This window comes from Sapajus apella, unplaced genomic scaffold, assembly GCF_009761245.1.
Source record: "Sapajus apella isolate SASKATOON/1434 unplaced genomic scaffold, GSC_monkey_1.0 scaffold113, whole genome shotgun sequence".
Taxonomy (NCBI): Eukaryota; Metazoa; Chordata; class Mammalia; order Primates; family Cebidae; genus Sapajus; species Sapajus apella.
In genome coordinates, this window is record NW_022437053.1 from 5,100,919 (window position 1) to 5,124,734 (window position 23,816).

The 23,816-nt window shown below is 40.9% G+C and overlaps 1 protein-coding gene and 1 long non-coding RNA gene across 2 annotated transcripts in view; one reads left to right on the forward strand and one right to left on the reverse strand.

Moving 5' to 3' along the window:
- Positions 1-23,816, reverse strand: part of OCA2 (OCA2 melanosomal transmembrane protein) — a 224,809-nt gene that overhangs the window by 59,154 nt on the left and 141,839 nt on the right. The window lies entirely within an intron of this gene.
- Positions 9,271-22,885, forward strand: LOC116537702. Its single transcript, XR_004263266.1, has 3 exons — positions 9,271-9,281; positions 14,565-14,569; positions 22,804-22,885. It is a non-coding gene; the product is annotated as an uncharacterized LOC116537702 (long non-coding RNA).

Below are 23,816 nucleotides of genomic sequence, written 5' to 3' on the forward strand. Positions count from 1 at the left end.
ACACAGACACACACACACACAGACACACACACACAGAGTATGGTATGCACATCTTGATGTGTACCTACAGATAATTATATTTACATATTTAGTATCATATAATTATCCTAAACATCATGGTCTGAGATATGCAGTGTAAGAAGACAAAATGAGGTAAAATATTTAAAACACTTTAATATTGCACCTAATAACTCAGCTCAAAATAACTAATTTTTTAAAAAGTCAAAATATGAAGAAAAAACAAATATACTCTTTTACAAAATGGCAAAAGTAGTAATTATCTAGCTATCTATCAGTGTAGGTTAGATACACCTACAGTCTATCACTGTAGACCGCGTGTATTTGACAGTATGCAAAGTTGACATGCAGTTGAAGATTACGCACATTACTTGTCTCCTCCATCAGTTTATACAGTGAGATGACTGCGTGGTATCAATCAGGATATGCAACATCATTAGTCTCTGTCACAGAAATGCTGATTCCACACTGACCTGAAAGCCTTGTCCCACTGAAATAAGCCAATACAATGAATCATTGCTACCACTTCTTTCAAAATGATAAACCATGTCTAAGCGTCCGTTCTTCAGCCAAACAAATGGACCCTAGATAAGACATACTTTTTAGCACATTCTAAATCAGCACGACAAGGTACGGCTTTCCAAGGAATGTCTCCCCATGAAAATGTCTCCTACAGCTGTGCAGGCGCTTCAGAACTTGCATGCCACAGGATGGAAGTGCCTTGAAGCTCCAGGCTGAGCAAGCACTGGAGTCAGAGGAGGTATGAACACCTGTGAGTCGGGAGGCTCCACCAAGATTTCTCACATTGAGCTAAGATCCTGGAAATGCACTAAAATTATTGCCTGGCATCCAGCAGAAGCAGACACAGCAGTTTCTGGAAGAAAGCATCCCGCCTGCAGGCCCTCAGGAATCCCGCAGAATAAGATGAAGTGATGAGATTATAGTGTCGATCTCCAGGGCTCAAGATGACAAGCAGCATGAATGAAAGGAGAGACAACCAAAACAGACTTAGCCACATCCCAAAGCCACACAGATGAGAATTCATAGATACTGAATATAGAAGAGGAATTTTGCTTAAAGAAATCGGGGGTTGAAAAGTGTAAGAGTACACAATTAACATTGACCCGAGATGAATTAAGAATGAAGGCCATCATCTCTAGATGACATCAAACTACTAAAAACACTAAAAGAATGAGTAGACAGCTGCCAGGAAAGGGGAAACAGAATTTTAAATAACTCTCAATTCAATCAAATAGAAATTGGCTAATCAAGAAAAATAAAGAAACTTTAAATTTTTTTTTAAAGTAATGGAAATCTAATTTTGAATGAATAAAAATGTAAATACAATCAAAATGCACATGAAAACTTGAGGGAAGCAGCTAAAGGGAAATCTGTCGTCTTAAATGTACACCGTGGGAAACATGAAGCATGAAAATCAAAAGCTAAGCATCCATCTTTGTGAGTTCAGAAAATAACAACTAACTGAACCCAAAGAAGTGAAGAGAAAATGATAATTGTTAAGTGGAAGAGGGGAAAGAGAGAGAGTCACCAAAAACAACAACAAGAAAGGGATCATCACTGTAAAGACGCTGCACTAAACAGATAATGGAGTGAAAATACCAATCAACTCTAGCATTCTTTCTGCTTTTATACAGGCACCCGCTGATTGGCACCATTTGCTGAAAAAATGTTTTCTTCCCTAAACGAATTGCTTTGCCACTATGGTTTAAAATCAGTTGTCTATTTAAATATAACACATATACAGAGTCTATTTCTGGACTCTATTCTGTTCCATTCATCTATATCTATCTTTTGCCATTAGCACAGTCTTGACTCCATAGCTGTATCATCAAGTCATGAAATCAGGTAAGTGCTCCAAAAGTCGTCCCTTTTTAAAAATAAACGCTTTAGTTATTTGAATTTAGTCATCTGAAGATATATATAAATTGTATAATTAGCTTGTCATTCTCTGCAGAAAAACCTAGGTCAATTTTTATTAGAATTGCACTTAAATCTGTAAGTCAATATGAGAAGACCTGCACACTAAACAATAATGAGTCTTCTGATCTATGTATGGACAGACGATATCTCTTCACTAGATCTTTAGATCTTTTACAAAAATTTCAAAATATCTCAGTAATTTTTTGGTATAGGAACCTTGAGTATACTTTTTAAGATTTATGCCTAGGTTTTTTAGGGTTTGGGGTTCCACTGTAAATGAAATTGTCCCTTAAATATTTTCCAATTATGTGCTGTTAGCATGTGGTAATATATTGATTTTTTGGATACTGATCTTGCATCTTCTAACCTTGCTAAATTTATACATTAGTTCTGGTAGTAGCGGATTTTGTGTAGACTACCTCAGATTTTCCACATCAACAATCGTATAGCCTGCAAACAAGGACAGTTTTACTTCTCTCATTTTCATTGTTCTGCCCTTTCTTTCTTTATATGGTTGTATTACAAGAACTAGGTCCTTGAGTACATTGACTGTTGAATGGAAAAGGTAACTGCCTCGCTGCCAGTCTCACGGAAAAACAATGAGGTTTTTTACCATAAAGTATAAGGTTGGCTCTAGGGTTTTCAAAAACGCCTTTCATCAGTTTGAGAATTCACAGCTGTCTCTCAAATGCTTTTGCTGCATCTATTGAAAGGATCATGTGGTTTTTCTCCTGCATTCGGCTAATATGGAAAAGTATACTGATTTTCGAATGTTAAATCAACCCTGGATTTCCAGAATAAACTTTTCTTGGTTACACTGTACTATTTTACATACTGTAGCATTTGATTTGATATCATACTTGGATCTATGTGAGTGGGAGGTGTTGGTCTGTAAATTTATTTTCACATAATACCCTTGTCTTAATATCAGGGTAATACTAGACCTGCAAAATAAGTGGAGAACTATCCCCCACCTCCATTATTTTCTGAAAGAGTTTTATAGGATTCGTAGTATTTCTTACTCAATGTTTAAGAAAATTAAACAGAGAAGCCATTTGTGTTGGGACTTTTCATTATATAAATAATTTTAATTACTAATTCAGCTGCTATACGGATATAATTCTACTCAGGTTTTCTACTAAAACTTGAGTCCAGTTTGGTAAGTTATATTTTTTAAGGAACTATTGCATTTCACGTAGGTCATTGAATTTGTTAGTATAAATTTAATAGATTCTCATTGTTTTTTTAATTACTGTAGGGTTTGTGTTGATCACCTCTCTTTTCTTGATGATATTGGTGATGTGTTCAACTGTTTCTTTTCAAAGAACCAGCTTTTGGGCTTAGTGGGTTTTTTTCTGTGTTGTCTGTTTCCTACTTTGTTGATTCTGATCTTATTGTTATTAGTTTCTTCTTCCTATGTATTTTAGTTTTACTTTCCATTCCAGCTTCTTAAAGTAGAACATTTGATAGCTGATTTTAGATATTTCTTATTTTCTGTTGTATTTCATCTACAAGTTTCCCCTAAGCTAACTTCAACTGTACTCAAAATTTTTGATATATTTTCATTAACATTTTACTTTGTAATATTATCTTATTCCCTTGTGATTTCATCTTTGACTCATGATTTAACTGGAAGTGTGTTACTGACTTTCCAGACATTGAGGTTTTCCCAGACTGCTACTGATTTCTAACTTAAATTTGTTGTGGTCAGAGTATGTAATCCTTATGATGTAATATTACAAAGCTGGTGAACTGACCATGCACACACAAGAAGACTGAATTCTGTGGCTGTTGGATACAGTGCTCTACAAATGCCCATTCAGTCAAGGGGGTTGATAATGTTATTCAAGGCTTCTATGGCTTTCCCGATGTTTTTTTTTCAGTCTAGGTGTTCTATCAATTTCTAAAGAGTGACAAAATCTACTTCTATGATTGTGGAATTATCTATTTTATTTTATTTTAGTGAATCAATTACCTCTTCAGTATTTACCAAATTACCAAGGTATATTACCAACATATGATTGTTATGTCTTCCTTATAATCTGTCCCATTTATTATTAAATGTCCTGCATTATCTCTAATTACATTATGTGTGCTGAAGTTTATTCCATGCCACTTTGGCCTTTTATGCTTATTATGTGCATTCTATGTATTTTTCCATTCATTTACTTTGAACATATCTCTATGCTTAATTTAAAAGCGTGTCTCGTATCACTGCTTAGCCTTTCAGTTAAGATCAAGGGTAACACTATGTCTCTTATGAGCAGCATACCTCAGAGCCTTACTCTCTTATCTGCTTTCTCAATATTTTCCTCTTAATGGGAATGGTTGCAGTTAACATAATTATTAATATAGTTGCATTCAGGTCAACAAAATTATCATTTATTTTGTTTGTCTCATTTTTTAAATTCATTTCTGTGCTCATTTTCTTGCTTTCTTTTGGATTACTTGAATATTATTTTATTTTCATCAGTTGGATTTTAATAATAACAATATTTATTATTAAATCTTAAATGTTATGTATATTTTAATTAATGATATTTTATATTTTTAGTACTTACTCCATGGATTAAAAATATACATACGTAACTTCTCTACAGTCTATTTAAAGCCTTGAAATGATATAGATCACTTTACCTCTCCCATTTCCCACTATGGTATAGGTATCAAATTATATCTATACACATTAAAACTCCCACCAGACAATATTATAATTTATACTTTCAACCATCAAACACATTTTGAAGAACTTAAGGGGGAAAAAAGTTAACTTTTACACTTACCTACTATTTACCAGTTCTGTTTTTCTTCATCCCTAAAGATGTAATTTCTTTGTAGCATCATTTTTCTTCCCTGGAGAAATTCCATTAACACATCTAATAGAACAAATCTGTTGGAAATGAATTCTAGTCATTTCCTTCATCTGAGAATCTCTCTCTTTTTTGCCTTTATTCCTGAAGGATTATTTTGCTGATAGAGAATTCTGGATTGAAAGATTTTTTTTTAGCGCTGAAAGAAGGTGCTCCACTATTTACTTGCCTCCAGGATTTCTGATGAGAAATTTACAGTCATTCAAATCACAATCCATTGTATGTCATGTATCACTCTTCTCTCACTGTTTTCAAGAATTTACTCTCATATTTAGTTTTTAGCAATATGATTATGGTGTGTCTAGGCAGAGTTTCCTTTATTTCATCCCGTGTTTTCACTGAATTTCATGAAATTGTAAACTTATCTTTGCAAGATTGATAATTCTCTGTCATTACATCTTAAAATATCTTTTTCTCTTTATCTCTTGCTCCTCTTCTCTGAAACTCCAATTGTTTTTAATATTTCAATATATTTATTCTTTTTTAAAGTTTCAGGACACATGTACAGGAAGTACAGGTTTATTACATAGGTAAACGCGTGCCATGGTGGTTTTCTGCACCTATCAGCCCATCACCTAAGTATTAAGCCCCATATGCATTAGCTTTTTATTCTGATGTTCTCCCTCTCCCTCTCTCCCCTGACAGGACGCAGTGTGGGTTGTTCTCCTCCCTTTGTCCATTGTTCTCATTGTTCAGCTCCCACTTATAAATGAAAACACGCAGAGCTTGGTTTTCTGTTCCTGTGCTAATTTGCTGAGGCTAATGGCTTCCAGCTCCAGCCATGTCCCTGAAAAGGACATGATCTTGTTCTTTTTTATGGCTGCAGAGTATTCCATGGTGTATCTGTACCACATTTTCTTTATCCAGTCTACCACTGTTGGGTATTTGGGTTGATTTCATGTCTTTGCTATTGTGAATAGTGCTGCAATGAACATATGTGTGCATGTATCTTTAAAACAGAATAACCTGTATTCCTTTGGGTATACACCCAGCAATGGGATTGCTGGCTCAAATGGTATTTTGGGTTCTAGGTCTCTGAGGAATCGCCACACTGTCTTCAACAATCATTGAACTAATTTACATTCACATCAACAGTGTAAAAGCGTTCCTATTTTCTCCAGAGCCTCACCAGCATGTTTGTTTTTTGACTTTTTAATAATTGCCATCCTGACTGATTTGAGATCTCATTGTGGTTTTGCCTTGCATTTTCCTAATGATTAGTGATGTTGAGCTTTTTTCTAAAGTTTGTTGGCTGCATAAATGTCTTCTTTTGAGAAGTGTCTGTACATGTCCTTTGCCTGCTTCTTAATGTGGTTGTTGGTTTTTTCTTGCAAATTTAAGTTCCTTGTAGATTCTGGATATTAGACCTTTGTCAGATGGACAGAGTGCAAAAATTTTCTCCCATTCTGTAGGTTGTCTGTTCATTCTGATGACAGTTTCTTTTGCTGTGCAGAAGCTCTGGAGTTTAATTAGATCCAATTTGTCAGTTTTTGCTTTTGTTGCAATTGCTTTTGATATTTTTGTCATGAAATCTTTGTTTGTGCCTATATTATGAGTGGTATTGCCTAGATTTTCTTCTATGGTTTTTGTAATTTGGGGGTTTATATTTAAGTCTTTAATCCACATTGAGTCAATTTTTGTATAAGGTGTAAGGAAGGGGTTCAGTTTCAATCTTCTGCATATGGCTAGCCAGTTTTCCGAGCACCATTTATTAAATAGGGACTCCTTTCCCTATTGTTTGCTTTTGTCAGGTCTGCTGAATATCAGGTGGTTGTAGATGTTCAGTCTTACTTCTGAGATCTCTATTCTGTTCCATTGGTCTATATGCCTGTTTTTGTGCTAGTACATTGCTGTTTTGGTTACTGTAGCCTGGTAGTATAGTTTGAAACTGGGCAGCATGATGCCTCCAGCTTTGTTCTTTTTGTTTAGGATTATCTTGGCTATACATCTTCATTTTTGGTTCCATATTAATTTTAAAGTATTTTCTGTGAAGAATGTCAGTGGTAGTTTAATGGGAATAGCATTGAATCTATAAATTTCTTTGGACAATATGGCCATTTTCACAAGATTGATTCTTCCTCCTATCCATGAGCCTGGAATGTTTTCCCATTCCTTTGTGCCTTCCCTGTTTTCCTTGAGCAGTGATTTGTAGTTCTCCTTAAAGAAGTCCTTCACTTCCCTTGTTAGCTGTATTCCTAGGTATTTTATTCTCTTTTGCAGCAATTGTGAATGGAAGTTCATTCATGATTTCACTCTCTGCCTGTGTATTGTTGGTGTGGGAGTGCTTGTGATTTTTGCACATTGTTTTTGTATCCTGAGACTTTGCTGATGTTGTTTATCAGCTTAAAAAGCTTTGGGACTGAAAGGATGGGGTTTTCTAGATATAGGATTATGTCATCTGCAAACAGAGACAGTTTGACTTCTTCTCTTCCTATTGAAATAACTTGCCTGACTGCCCTGGCCAGAACTTCCAATACTATGTTGAATAGGAGTGGTGAGAGAGAGCATGTTTGTCTTATGTCAGTTTTCAATGGGAATGCTTCCAGCTTTTGCCCATTCAGTATGATATTCACTGTGGTTTTTCATAAATGGCTCTTATTATTTTGAGATATGTTCCATCAATACCTAGTTTATTGAGAGTTTTGGACATGAAAGGATGTTGAATTTTATCAAAGGCCTTTTTTGTGTCTATTGAGATAATCATGTAGTTTTTTTGTCTTTGGTTCTGTTTATGTGATGGATTACGTTTATTGATTTGTAGACGTTGAACCAGCCTTTCGCCCTGAGGATGAGGCTGACTTGATTGTGATGGATAACCTTTTTGATGTGCTGCTGGATTCAGTATGCCAGTATTTTATTGAGGATTTTTGCATCAATGTTCATCAGGGATATTGGCCTGAAGTTTTCTCTTTTTTGTTGTATCTCTGCCAGGTTTTAGTATCAGGATGATGATGGCCTCATAAAATGAGTTTGGGAGAAGTCTCTCCTTTTAATTGTTTGGAATTGTTTCAGAAAAAAATGGTAGCATCTCCTTTTCGTACCTCTGGTAGAATACAGCTGTAAATCCTCTGATCCTGGGCTTTTTATTATTGGTAGACTGTTAAATACTCATTACTGCCTTAATTTCAGAACTTGTTATTGGTCTATTCAGGGATTCAACTTCTTCTATGTTCCAGTCCTGGGAGGGTGTATGTGTCCAGGAATTTATCTATTTCTTCTAGATTTTCTAGCTTATTCACATACAGATGTTTATAGTATTCTCTGATGGTTGTATTTCCTTGTGGTCAGTGGTGATATCCCCTTTATCATTTTCTGTTGTGCCTATTTGATTCTTTTCTCTTTTCTTCTTTACTAGTCTAGCTAGCAGTCTATTTTTTTTTATTTTTTTCAAAAACCAACTCCTGGATTCACTGATTATTAGAAGGGTTTTCTTTTCCTCTCTCTAGTTCCTTCAGCTTCACTGTGATCTTGGTTACTTACTGTCTTCTGCTAATTTGGGGGTTTGTTTGCTCTTGGTTCTCTAGTTCTTTTAGTTGTGAGCTTAGTGTGTCCATTTGACATCTTCCTAGCTTTCTGATGTGGGCATTTAGTACTGCAAATTTCCCTTTTAACACTGCTTTAGCTGCATCCCAGAGATTCTCTTTGTTCTCTTTGGTTTCAAAGAACTTCTTGACTTCTGCCTTGATTTCATTATTTACCCAGGAGTCATTCAGCAGAAGGTTGTTCAATTTCCATGTAGTTGTGTGGTTTTGAGCAAGTTTCTTATTCTTGAGTGAAACTCCAATTTTTGCTCTTATTCCACAGCTTTATAAGCTCTGGAAATGTAAAAGAAAAATTTCTCTAAGTTCTTCAGATTGCATGATTTACACGGATCTATGTCAGTTAACTGACTCTTTTCTCTGTCATAGTCATTCCACTACTGAACCCAACAATCAACTTTTTTTAAATAAGGTGTTATAGTTTTAATTTCTAACCTTCGTTATTAGATTTTCTGATATAATTTCTATTCCCCCCTGAGAATTCCCATCTTTCCATTCATTCCAAGTGCATTTTCTTTACCTTATTGATTGTAGTTATAAAAGATGCTTTAAATTGTTTAGTCATTTCAATATCTGGGTCCTTTCAGGTTTGGTATCTGTTGATTGTCTTTTTCCCTTGGGAATTTATTGCATTTTTTCTTATTCTTTGTGCAGAGTCCTTTGGTACTCTTTCCTAAATACTGTCAATGTTAACATATGTAAACTCTGGATTTGGTTTTAATCTTCTGGATTTTTTTTTTAACTTAAAGCTCATTCACATTGGAATCAGAGACCCTTTTAGAATCACCTTTAATTTAAAAACTAATCCTATTTTTATACTCCATGAAAAAGAGACATTAGAAGTGACTTGAATCATTATAGAAAAGCACTAAATAAAAAGAATAAAATAAAATTTTATTTTGGGGGGATTTTGGTCGTGATATGTTTTTTGTTGTTGTTGTTTAGTTTTGTTTTCGTGTTCTCATTTGTTTAGTTTTACTGCTAAGAGAGGGCTTTCCCTTCTTGTTGTTTATTTCTCCAAAAGCAAGAAGAATTAGTCATTGGTGTCCATGAGCTTGGAGACTGCACAAATTGGTGGGCACTCTGCCTCTGTGGGGCAGAGCACATGAGGGCAATAGTGACCTTCGCCAGCATTCCTGTGATTAACTTTTGCAGTGAATGAACTTTCTTTCACTCTCTTACATTCTGTCATTTCTCACATCTTAACATTTCTCAAGACAGTGGAGAATATAAAAGCTACATGACTTTTACGTTATAAGCCCTATAGTTTATGAGTAAAAGTAACTAATATTGAAAAATAACACACACCAGAGGATGATGGATAGCCAAGGAGGACTAGGAAGGCAGAAGGGAAGGCTGATTTAGAACTTGGCAAATTCTCAACTATGTACACAAAATTATTATATGCAACCTATACATTAGAGCCTTTATCCTGCCTAACATTAGCACTATTCTTACTTTCAATGACAGTGTCTTGGCATGGCTAAAGATGTCCAATTGGAAGAGACACAAATGAATCCAGACCCATGGGAAGGCTTTCCAAAACCCCTTCACACCCAAAGGAGGAAATGAACACAACACATGAGCAGGCCTGTATGGAGAATTCATCGCTTAGGAACCAAGAAATCCCCAAAGCTTCCTAACACCACTGAGAAATAACACAGCTATCTTTTTCTCTTTTTTTCAGCTTAAGATTCTGATAAAATATCCTCACAAGAAGCCTTCTTAGATGAATCCATCTGAGAATCACTCCACACAGAACCTGTGAAAATTATGATGAATGACTGTCACACCTCTTGATACACGGTTTGACTTCTAAACATAAGTACATGCGTTTCACAAACGTGCAGTTCTCATGAGCCAACATCCCACACTGCTCAGTCTCCACTCACTTCTTTATTTGTTTGACAAGTATTGAGTGCTTACTATCTGGCAGCACTGTCAGGAACACTGAGGATTCCAGAATGACCAAGACAGACACACATTTGCTGATCTCTGGAACTTAGAGTCTGCTCCTTATAAAGAGACAGAGAAAAACTTGATATAGTCATATATTTGCCACACGTATATATTAGAGCATTATTTCAATGTATCATAGATGATAATCTGTTGGAAGAAAAGGAACACAGGAAAGGAGCCAGCAATGATGGAAGAACTCCTTCTGCGGGGCCAGGAAAGGCCACCCTGAGGATGGATATTGAGTCTTAGTGTCTACTAGAGAGGTGAACCAGCTGCCAGCACGCTCGGGAAGAGCCTCCCCAGTGGAGGCAACAGGTACAGATGCACATTCACCCAGCAAGAAGGCCTCTGTGTCTGGGGTCCAGCCCCCCTGTGGCAGGAAATCAAGTGTAAGTGGTAGCTGCAGCCAGGTCATTAGTGGCTTTATAAGGCATGGTTGAGGCTCTGGATTTTATTCCAAGTGAAACAAGGACAACACGCCACTATCTAAAACACCAAATAATCCAAGCTGCCCTTTAGGTCTAACTTTTCAGCATCACAAGGAAAAAGAGGAAGCAGTGTCTCATTCAAGATTCTCAAAGCAAAAGCCTACTGAGAAGCCAATAAAGCTCCTTAATCTCTAGAAGAACCCTAAAACACATGGAAATTCTTGTTTCATTCCTAGTGTTTATAAAGACAGGCTTAAATGTGATTTTGTAAATTTTTAAGCTAACAAGAGAATGTAGCTATTATTTGTAACTTCAAAACACTGAAAAACTAGACACAAAAAAACTTTAACAATTTATACAACATCAGCACATGGGAAGAGGAAGTATCAAGGAAATGCAATATATCGAATATAAGGCACAACAGTGAATATTTTAAAATTAGGTCCAGTTATATACTCTCTACCAGAAACAAACTAAAAACAAAATGACAGAGATTAAAAATAAACAAATGGGCAATTCCAGGGAACTTTCAGTCCAGACAAAATGATATAGGCCCTGAACTCTCTGCTTACTCCTGCCAAGCACAACTATAACCCCAGGGAATAAAGCAGAGAGGCAACTAAAGGAGAATCCTGAAAGGTAGTAAGAGGAGAGGAAAATGGTTTGGAGCCTGAGACGGTCTGGTTCTGTGTCCCCACCCAAATCTCATCTGGTAGCTCCCATAATTCCCACATGTTATGGGAGATAACTGAATCATGGGGCTTGTTTTTCCCAGCTGTTCTTGTGATAGTGAACAAGTCTCACGAGATCTGATAGTTTTAAAAATGAGAGTTTCCCTCCACAAGCTCTCTCTCTCTCTCTCTCTCTCTCTGTCTGCTGCCATCCATGTAAGATGTGACTTGCTCCTCCTTGCCTTCTGCCATGATTGTGAGGCCTCACCAGCCATGTTGAACTTTAAGTCTGTTAAACTTCTTTCTTCTGTAAATTGTGCAGTAATTGAGCATATTAATATGAGCTAAGTAGACTTCAAAGTAAAGAAAATTACTAGAGGGAAAGAAAATTATTAAATAATGATAACTAGTCAATCCACCAGGAAGATGTAACAATCCTAAATATCTATGCACCAAACAACAGAGCAGCAAAATATATGAAGCAAAATACTGCTAGAGCTGAAAGAAAAAACAAAATTATGTTTATCACTGTGAACAGAAATAACTCACTCTCAGAAACTAATAGAAATGTTAAATCAAAAATAATTTAAAATATGGAAGAAATGAATAGCACTGAACCAAAGGGATTTAATTCACATATATAAAACACTCCACCCCAAAACAGGAGAATACAGTTTTTTCCAAGTTCCCATGAAAGATTTACCAAGATCTATCATATTCCGAGTCACAAAACAAAAATCCCACAAACGTAAAAAAATAAAGTCATACAGAGTATGTTCTTCAACTATAATGGAATAAAGTTAGAAACTAACAGAAAGACAGTAGTAAAATCTCTAAATGCATGGAAATTAACCAACATACTTCTAAATAGTCTAAACAGTCAATAGTTTGTGAGGTCTCCAAGTAAATTTTAAAATATATGGAACTGAATTTTAATGAAAATACAACACATAAAAACATATAGGATGCAACTGAAATAGAAGTGCAATAAAACTGTTTAACACTAAATGTTAACACTGGAAAAGCAAGGAAATATCAAATCAGTAATCTAAATTCCTACCTCAAAAACACTAGCCAAGAAAGAGTAAAATGCATCAAAAGAAAGCTCAAGGAAAAAATAAAGATCATAGAAGAAATCTATAGAGTTAATATAGGACAATACTAACGAAAATCAAAGGAGAAAAAAGCTGTTTCTTTGGGTAAAATCAGTAAAATTTACAAACTTCTAACAAGACTGACGAAAAATAAAAGGAGAGAGACACAATCACCAATATCAGGAATGAAAAAAAAATGTTACTACATATATTTTAGACATTAAAATGATAATAAAGGAATATTATCAACAACTTTACACTCAAAAATTTGGCAACTAAAAAGAAACAAACCAATTCCTCAAAAATCACAAAATATCAAAACACACATAAAACAGATAATCTGAAAAGCCCTTTAGCCATTAAAGAATTCGATTTCTTAATTTGAAAGTTTCTTTATAAAAAAGTTTCCAGATTCATGGTTTCACTAGAAAATTCTACTGGGCCTTTGCCTCCTGCTCCTGCCAGAGCTTGGGACTCATCCTCGCTGTAACATGTTCACCACCTCTGGGGCCCCCAGTGACTGTCACAGCCTCTGTTGCCCTGTGATCTGCAGGTACTGGGAGATGCATAGCTAAGATGCCAGGACATCTTGAAAGCTGGGAAATGAAACCATTTACATTCAGGAATGTGGCCAGAGAATTCTCTCTGGAGGAGTGGAAACACTGGAATCCTGCTTAGGAGAATTTGTATGGAGATGTGATTTCAGAGGACAGAAACTCGATCTCTGGGTCTTGATGTCTGTAAGCTAGACCTGGTGACCTTTTTGAAGGAAAGAACAGGGCCCTGAAATGTGGAGGGAGGAGACAGTCACCATACGATCACACCTTAGTGATTCGACTCTTCTGCCTTGGCCCAGCCCAGAGATGAGATTGTGACGTATTGCTTGACTCTACGCCTGGAAGATGTGACTCTTGTCCAGCCTTGGTGCTGCCCACAGGTGGCACTGTGACATATGGCTGGGCCTTTCACCCAAGTGATGTGTGACTGTGACATACGCCTCTGTCCAGAACCTGAGTGACTTGACATTTGCACCTGGTCCCAGCCCAAAGGTCATGTGACTCGTCTTCAGCCTGCACCCTGCCACAAAAGGATTGTGCACCCAGCACCTAGATGATGTCACTCTCACCTTTTGCCCGGACCTTGCATATTTAAGGTTGGATTGTGACACAAACTTTAGCACAGCTCAGAGTTGTGATGATGATGCTCATACCACAAACCAGCCAACAGGAGAGATGCTGGCACTTGTAGTTAGACTTAGAGAAATGAATAAACTTCTGGGTCTTCTGTAGGTGATGTAATTTGCCTTGCTGGGTCCTGCCTATAGGAAACAATAGGACCTATCTGTGTACATATCACCCAGGTGTTGTGACTCTCCTTTTTTGACTGAAACCTGCCACAAAGGCTGCTTGTGACATGTCACTGGACCCAGAACCTAGTCTCTGACGGGTCTTTATTACCAGTGTGTGAACAGACTAATACAGTAAATTGGTACCGGCAGAGTGGGGCATTGCTGAAGAGATAGCCAAAAATGTGGAAGCAACTCTGGAACTGAGTAACAGGCAGAGGCTGGAACAGTTTGGAGGACTCAGAAGACAGGAAAATGTGGGAAAGTGTGGGACTTCTTAGAGACTTGTTGAATGGCTTTGACCAAAATGCTGATAGTGATATGGGCAATAAAGTCCAGGCTGAGATGGTCTCAGATGGACATGAGGAGCTTGTTGAGAGCAAAGGTGACTCTTCTTATGCTTTAGCAAAGAGACTGGTGGCATTTTGCCCCTTCCCTGGAGATCTGTGGAACTTTGAACTTGAAAGAGATGATTTAGTGTATCTGGAGGAAGAAACTTCTAAGCATGGCAGGTCACTGTTGAGCCATGGATGAGGGTCTCTGTTCTGCAGCATGCAGTTTGTTAAAGTTGTTAAAAACAAAGTCTACTTTAAGAGATAACAAGTGAAATTTTAGAAAATGACCAGAAGGTAAATTGAGTACCGCGCTTGGTGATACAGGATAAAAATAAACACAGCATACCCAAATACAGGATGATAGTTTGTGTAACACAGAGATATTATTTGTCACATTGCTTATGCCCGTACGGAAGGGAATGTGATGGTATGCACAGCATATGCACGTGAACTGCCAAAATACGGTGCGAAGGTTGGCCTGACCAATGATGCTGCAGTGTATTGTGCTGGCCTGCTGCTGGCCTGCAGGCTTCTCAACAGGTCTGGCATGGAAAAGATCTACAAGTGGAGACTGGGGATGAACACAATGTGGAAACCATTGATGGTCAGCCGGGTGCCTTTGCCTGCTATATGGATGCAGGCCTTGCCACAACTGCCAGTGGCAATAAAGTTTTGGTGCCCTAAAGACAGCTGTAGATACAGGCTTGTCTATCCCTCACCGTAGCAAATGATTCCCTGGTTAAGATTCTGAAAGCAACGAATTTAATGCAGAAGTACACCAGAAGCACATCACGGACCAGAATGTTGCAGATTACATGTGCTGCTTAATGGAGGAAGATGAAGATGCTTCTAAGAAACAGTGCTTTCAATACATGAAGAGCAGTGTAACACCAGGCATGATGGAGGAGACGTATAAGAAAGCTCATGCTGCTATACAAGAGAATCCAGTCTAAGAAAAGAAGCCCAAGAAAAAATTTAAGAAGAAATGGAACTGTCCCAAAATGTTGCTTGCTCGAAAGAAAAACTGAGTGGCTCAAAATAATGCAAGCTTCCTTGGAGCTCAGGGGTGAGCTTCTGAGAGCTAAACCAAACAATTTTCCATGATGGTTTTTCAGATGAAGAATCCTCACAAAAAGAAAGAAAGAAAGAAATTTATAAGCAGCAAGGCATTCGAGATTTGGGTTCTGTTAAAGGTATCCAGTTTTAAAAAGAAAACAGGGCATAAAAGTTCAGAAAATTTGCAGCCTGACAATGTAATAGAATAAAAAATCTCATTTTTTGAGGAAAAATTTAAGCCAGCTGCAGAAATTTGCATAAGTAATGAGGAGCCGAATGTTAATTCCCAGGACAATGGGAAAGATGTCTCCAGAACATGTCAGAGGTCTTCTTGGCAGCCTCTTCCATCCCAGGCCCAGAGGCCTAAAAGTAAAAGATGGTTTCCACCAGGTGCAGTGGTTAACGCCGGTAATCCCAGCACTTTGGGAGGCCAAGGTAGGGGATCACCTGAGGTCGGGAGGTCGAGATCAGCCCAACTAACAAGGATAAACCCATCTCTACTAAAAACACAAAATTATCCGGGTGTGGTGGCCTGTGCCTGTAATTCCAGCTACTCAGGAGGCCGGGGCAGGAGAATCACTGGAACCTCAGAGGCAGAGGCTGTGGTGAGCAGAGATCATGCCATTTCACTCCAGCCTGGGCAGCAAGAGTGAAACTCTGTCTCAAAAAAAAAAAAAAGAAAGAAAGAAAAAGATAGTTTCCTGGGTCAGGCCCAGGGCCCCCCTGCTCTCTGCAGCCTAAGGACTTGGTGCCCTACATCCAGCCACTCCAGTCATGGCTAAAAGGAGGCAAAGTAGGGCTCGAGCTGTGGCTTCAGGGGGTAGAGGCCCCAAGCCTTGGCAGCTTCCACATGCTGTTGAGCCTGTGGGTACACAAAAGTCAAGAAGTGAGGTTTGGAACTCTCCACCTAGATTTTAGATAATGTATGGAAACACCTGGATGTCCAGGAGAAGTTTGCTGCAGGGGCAGGGCCCTCATGAAGAACCTCTGCTAGGGCAGTACAGAAGAAAAATGTGGGGTCAGAGCTCCCACCCAGAGTCCCTACTGCGCATCGCCTAGTGGAGCCGTGAGAAGAGGGCCATCGTCCTCCAGACCCCAGAATGGTAGATCCACCAACAGCTTGCACTTGCACCTGGAAAAGCCGCAGACACTCCACACTCAACCAGCCCATGGAGACAGCCAGGAGGGAGGCTGTGCCCTGCAGAGTCACAGGGTGGAGCTGCCCAAGGCCAGGGGAAGCCACCTCTTTATCAGCATGACCCGGATGTGGGGCATGGAGTCAAAGGACATCATTTTGGAGCTTTAAGATTTGACTGCCCCCTGGATTTAGGACTTGCATGGGCAATTTCTCCCATTTGGAATGCCTGTATTTACCTAATGCTTGTACGCCCATCGTATCGAGGAAGTAACTAACTTGTTTTTTTTTATTTTACAGGCTCATAGGTGGAAGGGACTTGTCTCAGTGAGACATTGGACTATGTTCTTTTGGGTGCTGAAATGAGTTAAGACTGGGGGACTGTTGGGAAGGCATGATTGGTTTTGAAATGCAAAGGCATTAGATTTATGGGGGGCCAAGGGTGGGATGATATGGTTTGGCTATGTCTCCACCCAAATCTCATCTGAATTGCAACTCCAACAATTCCCACAAAAGATGAGAGGAACATGGTGGGAGGTGATTAAATTATGGGGTGGCCTTTCCTGCAGTGTTCTTGTGATTGTGAATGAATTTCAGAATATCCAATGGTGGAAAAAACAGTTTTCCTTCACAAGCTCTCTCTTTGCCTGCCACTATCCATGTAAAATGTGACTTGCTTCTCTTTGTCTTTTGCCATGATTGTGAGGCCTCCCCAGCCGCATGGAACTGTAAATCCATTAAATCTCTTTTTCTTTCCTGTCTTGGGTATATCCTTATCAATAGCGTGAGAACAGACTAATAATTTATTCTGAAGTTTCACTAATAATGAATAATTTAATTTAGCAACTGAACTAAACATTGAATTATGCATCATACGGTAAGTAAAATTAATAAATGCGTTCAAAAATACTTGGGCTTTATTTGGGTCACATTTATATCATTGTGATTTCCAATGTTTTCACCTGAAGGGATATTTATGAACAGAAGGGTTGCTATTATTTGCATTTTTTGCCATGCTAAAAATACACATTAATATCTTAGCAAAATTATCCTGGAAAACTTTAAACAACAAAAAGTTTCTACTGAACTTGTAAACAACTAGCATCAATTCTATATAAACTTTTCCAGAAAATAAAACAGGAAGGAACACTTTCCAACTCATTTTATGAAACCAAAATCAGACATAGCTAGTATAAAGAAAGAAAGCTTTAGATCAATATATCCATGAACTTAAGACAAAAAATCCCCAACAAAATGTTGCAAACTGAATCCATGAATCTGTGAAAATAATTATACACCATGACCAAGTGGATTTATTTCAGGTATGCATGGTTGGCTCAATACTTGAAAATTACTCAGTGTAGTCTACCATATCAAAAGGCTAAAGAAGAAAAATCATATTGTTTTCATCTGAAGCCTCCAGAATTAACACAGCCCTCTCTAATAGACTGAATTTAGATTTCTGACCTCCAAAACTGTAAGAGAATAAATTTGGGTTAAGCCACTAAATTTGTGTTAATTTGTGCAGAAATAGGAGCTAAATGCACAAGACAACAGGGACTTTGCTGATGTGATTAAGTTGAGGACCTGAAGAAGAGGAAATTACAGGAAGGCGAAATCTAGTCACTAAGAGCCCCACATAAGGGCTCTCATGATTAGGTTGGAAATAAATACATTTTACAGATAAGGATTCCCTTTTCTTTCTCACAGTTTCACGCAGCCCCAACATTCACTGACATACAAATTCCTTTTCCAGTCCTTGGCTTCTCACTCCATTCCTGTCACAAGGAGCTCGTTCCTGGTGAAGGCAGTGTGTCACACCAGAACTCACTGGCTGTACCACGTGCTCCATCACCCAGCAGCAGCTGACTTCTGAAGCTGAGGCTTCAGAGGTACTATTTGCTGCAATCCAAAAGTCCGCAAAGTTGGGGTGCCACCCTACAGCACGGAGTATATTCTTAAACAAATGGCTAATAACTGTTACTATCTCCGTCACAGCTCACTGGGAAGTGTCGGTGTGGGAAACAAAAGATAGAGATAGGAGCACCCCCTCCCTCAGGACCACACCCAGTGACCTCCCTTATTACTACACTCAGGAATGTTTTGTCTCATCTTAATAATCTTGAGCTCAGTGGATTTGCAGGTCCTAATATCCAAGGAAACGCAACTCATAAAGGTACCATTACCATTATTACCTGAGGCAGGCTAGACAGTCAAGGCAGTGACCATGTCCTCAGGATGTGGCAACCACAGCGGCCATGCAGTTGACACAGTAAGCCTCAGCATTTGCATCATGATAGCTCATTCCAGCAAAGCTACCTTCAGCAGGGGCTTTCCCCTCTAGAGGGACTGTGCACCTTGACTGTACCTTCCTCAGACTGACCCTTTGCTCATTTTAATAGCAAAAAACATATCCCTGGGTGGAGATTTAAGATACTAATGAGACATGCAATATATGAATAAGCATGTACAGCTACTACACACGTGCACCCAGAGGACCACTCAGAGCAACCTCACTAACAACACTTCACCTCCTTATGAACAATCATGTAAGACTCCCACAAAGGGAACCTCTGTGGTGCTGGTCTTTGCTGTCTCATCCTTATGAGCAGCCCATCCTGAATTCTCTCTCTCTCTCAGGGTATACTGTCTATTCTGCACTTAACTTTCAAAGCATTCTTTTTCTCTTGCAATACTCTGTGCTGCAGTTCTTTTGCTGTGTCTTTTGTTTAAATTCTCTTAAACCAAGAGGACAAGGACCAAGGTATCACATCAGGCGTCAGCATTTTGTTGGAAGCTGAGATACTCCCTGGCCATGGGAAGCTCCCCACACCTTGTGACCATCAAGCAGAAAACAAGAATCCCTCTACTCTTTTTTGATGAATTGAGATGGCTGATATGAATTCTCGGTCGGAAGTGGGTTGCTGCTTCCTCACACAGGCAAAGAGAACTATCTGGGCACTGGGCAGTCCCAGTTCACCCACACCTTGGCACTCCAGCACAGACGCAATACCAAGGTCTCAGGTCCTATGAGAATGACGGCTCAGGTCACCTCAACAGTGGATACAAACCATGTATCTGCAGTGGTGGCAGAGGCCAGGGGAACATGGCATTAGAGCAGTAAGTTAACTAACAATTCAGACTTCAGAATCAGCTCTGGAAGCTGGGGCTACAGCAGTTATGTTTTACGGTATTTTGTTGCTTCTCTTCTCCCACTTATTCTCCATAGATGAAGATCACTGGGGTAGCTAACATTTTAAGTTTCAGGTGTTACCGAACCAACATCATCCCGTATCACACAGTAGGTGATGGGATATTGTGGAGCTCTTGTTTTGGGGACAAGTGACTTTCTCGTGGACTGGACAAAAGATGTTTTAAAAATCCTAACAGACACACGTGTCCTCATTGCCCTTTAGTCCTGCCCTGGCCTCTCCCCTGCCTTCTCCCCAGCCCTGCTGCTGGCAGCTCACTCATCTTCCGGAATCCAGGTGAGTCTGCCCAGTGGGAGACACTGGCAGGACTTGACGGGTGGAAGGAACAAGGCCACTTAGTCTCCTGGCTCCTCTGGCCTGGCCACAGGGGATGAGGGCAGCCCCTCCTTCCACCCCCGGCTGGACAGCCCTGGCGGGAGCTGCACCCGCCTTTACCCCTCAGGCCACGAGGTCACGGCCTCTTCTTCAGGAGTCCAGCATACCCTGCTCTTTCCGCAAACCTGACCTCTGAGCACACAATCTCTTTCTTTCTTGAGAAAGACCATGCCTCGCAAGAAAGACGGAAAATAGTCATCACCCAATGCTCAAAGATGTTTCTTACACGGCCATTTCAGGAGGAAAAAACATAGTATAACCTCAATATCAACTGAAGGAGAAAGCTGATGATAGCCTACCCACATACAATGTAACGCTGCACCGATTATTAAATGACAGAGAAATACATGCATAAGTCTCCAGATGTGGGCCCCTGAGGGACAGCAGGTCACAGCTGCTCACCTGGAGTATCCAGGGCAACCGGGCGAGGCTGGGGACAAGCGGCTTCAGTGTGTTCCGCCAAGGAGCCAGGGGGTTCTGAGGGGCAGGGTTGCCAACAAAGCTACTGTGACCAGAGGGATTCTGCGAGGGGGGAGGGGAGGTGCCATTCGACTCATCTGACCACCAAAATTTGTTCATAGAAAGGATTTGATTAAATAATCTCTAGTGCTCCCTCTGATGGAAATTCCATGATCAGGCAATTTCCCAGCTGGACAGGATGCAGTCATGAACCGCCTCGCGGAAAGCCTGAGAAACCCCACTGATTTCTTCTAGGCACAGAATATCAGCTAATTTTGAAAGAAAAACTGTTTTTTTCTATTTTTAACAAAGAGGGACTTCTGGGGAAAACTGAAATGCATAAAATGCTCTCTTTTTATGAAGCTTAGATGAGTTCCTAACTTTAGGAACATTAAGATGTATCAATGGTTTGATTTACTCAACAAATTATCATGCTTGGAACATTACATTTAAATGGAACTTATTCGTACCATAATTACAGATTGACTAATTAAATTTATTTCTGAGTGCTTTCTTGTTTCCCAAAGTAAAGTATAAGTTGGTAGATGTGAAGAAATCCAGTTGTTGGGTCGTTTTGGTTAACTTAAAAAGAAACAGAAGATATCACACCAAGCCTGTGGTAAATCTCACACTCCTCCAACGTTTCCGAGCACACACTGGGTCCCAGGTTCCCAGGGCACTCAGGGGCCTCTCCTGGTGGTGACTGTCCCTCTCTGGCGAGTCCCCCTCACACAAACAGCTTGTGTGAAGTACCAGCAGGGAAACAGAGGGGCTTAGGAGATTTAGGAAAGGCTTTGGGGGAGTGACTCTTCAGGGTGGGGTCGGCACAAGGAGATTGCACCATACCCAGAAGTGCAGTGGAGCTGGCCTTTGGGGAGGCAGCAGGTGCAGACAGACAGTCAGAGTGTTCTGGGCACAGTGTGTTCCTCCGGGTCATGCTGACTCACACACACGTCCCTGGCTGGCACCAGAGCACGTGGGCGCTGGCTGGGTGACCTGCAGAGCTCACATCCTCCACCCTGACCTTGATCCCTTGAGAGCTCCCACAGGGCACCCCAGTCAGGGAGGCCGCCAGGGGCAGCCACCCCGAAAGGAAGGAGACCAAGGGGAAGGAAAGGAGCCCTCAGTGCCCCTGAGAGCCGCAGGGTCCCGGTGCTCCTGCACCCCATCTCCCCAGGGCTGTAGTAACTCCCCTCTGTCACCTGAGCCAGGAACCCTCATGGCAGGCATGTGTGCCACACCGTCCATCCTCACCCCGTTTCTCACACAGCTGTTATCTTGTGCTCCAAAACCCGAGTCCAGCACGGAGGTGCCTCCCCAGGCCCACAGCTGCCCTCCTCTCCGGGAACCGCCAGCCACCTGTCCCGCTCCAGGACACCTGTGTAGGGGGCCTGGCTAAAGTGTCACCTTGGAGATGGAAGTGAGGACTGAAGTAACTTCCAACCCCCACCCACTCGCTAGGAGGCAGTTTCCTCGCCCCCCCCACCCCGCCCTGCACCCCGCCACACAAAGTCTTGCTCTGTTGCCCAGGAGGCACTTTCTATTATTGTGAAGAGAACCCTAGAAAGTCCCGGCTTCCACCAGGAGCTTGGAATTCCCCTCTGCCCGGGCATCCCGCCCTCCATCCCCCAGGAGCGAGTCTCTGCGGCCTAGCGGGGTAGAGAGCCAGGCTGAGGTCTTCCGTGATGGCCCTGAGGCCTGGGAGTCCCAGGCCCTGGTTTTTCATCTCTGGACAAATGGCACTCACATTGCCCTGGCTCACTCTCTCATGCTCAGGAATTAAATATTAATATCTGCATAGTATTGCTTACCTTTAAGAATCTGTCTTCCTGTTCTAAAAGAATTTTTACATGAATATTTCATGTGATAGTGTTGTATAGTACTGTAAGTCACTTTTCTTTTTTTCTCACTAGAATACCATGTAGCACAGAAACTCTTCCATATGTAAGAAATTGATCTTCACTTTTAATGAGGGGATTTTTAAAAACAATGCAGTGTGCTGGGTATTTGTCAAGAAAACATTACATTTAACATGACGCCTTCAGATAGGTTTAAATACTCGCCTTTCCCTTTATTCAGCTTCCCAGTGAACCCAAGTCACAGCTCTGGTTCTCATTTCCTTTTGCCTCTGAGCCTTTGTGGAGACACCGTCCTACGAGGTCCCAGCACCAAGCATGTTGCTCAGCTTCCCTCACGCACTCCGGAATCCACCGGGCCCAGCCCCTAGGATGATCGGCACAAGGCCACTGCTGCAGATTCCGGTGGACGGGGCAGAAGTGAGCAGTGCTGCTAGCTGGGAGTGCTGGGGGACAGAGAAGGGCCTCCCTACCATGCTGGGGCCTAAGGGAACCAGAAAAGATGCTCAGATTGAGAGGGGAGACCCCCTCGCCTCCTTTCATTTCACCTCCTCCCTCCCCACCTTCCAGATGGGAAGGAGGGTGAAGAAGGGAAAAAAAATGAAATAAATTACCAAAGAGCTGGGAAAATGACTCCCTTTTAGTTCCCAGTGTCTCTGCTATCTGCCATCCCTGAAATGAACGTTAATCCTGCCGGCTGGAGCCCAGCACTGGGCCACGCCCCCATATTTCCACAGACCAGGCTCCCTCCTGGAAACACCTCTGCCAACAAACAGCTTATTGCTTTTGTCTTGTCTGGTAAGTCTCCTCCCCTGCTGGTTCCTGTTCATGCTGCGTATGAATTAGCAAATCAATGAAGCCAAAAGATTGTAAGGTCGAACGTCCAGCAAATGGACAATGACAGTTCCGCCTCAGTTTCCCCTTTAGCATCAGTTCCACCTCGGTTTCCCCTTTAGCATTGTAAGAGAAGTTGCAGCTCGAGGAGCTCAGTGAATGAGGCTGTACAGCACCCCCGCAGCTCTCAGCCAAATAAAAGCCACTTCTTTCCTCAGTTCAGTGTTCGAGAGGTTTGTTCCCTGCCGCGCCTGCTTCAAGCTGATCTTTGGAGGATGGGGGCACTGCACAGTGCAGTGTGAGGCACATCCCTGGCCCAGGAGCAGGGCAATTTCAGGGAACTCTGTGAAGGAGGTGCAGGGTGGCTGAGAACGGCAGCCTCCAGAGAAGAAGGCGGAGCTCAGTCCCACCTGGGCTGGCTCGTGCGTGGCTGACACAGGGAGGGGAGCGTGCGGCTCAGCCCCTCACTGATCAGCAGGTTTGGTTAGATGTGTAAAGTCCCTTCTGCTGCCAACAGTCTATCTGCCCCAACTCCTGGGGATACTCCAGTACAAACCAGGGAACATCAAGTTGCAAAGTAACGAAGACAAGGCCAGGAAGCCTAGGCACACTCGTCTTCCCAGCTCCCCCCACTTCCTTAAGTCTGCCTGGGTAAGACTCCGAAATCTCCCTGGACCTGGCCTGTGGCC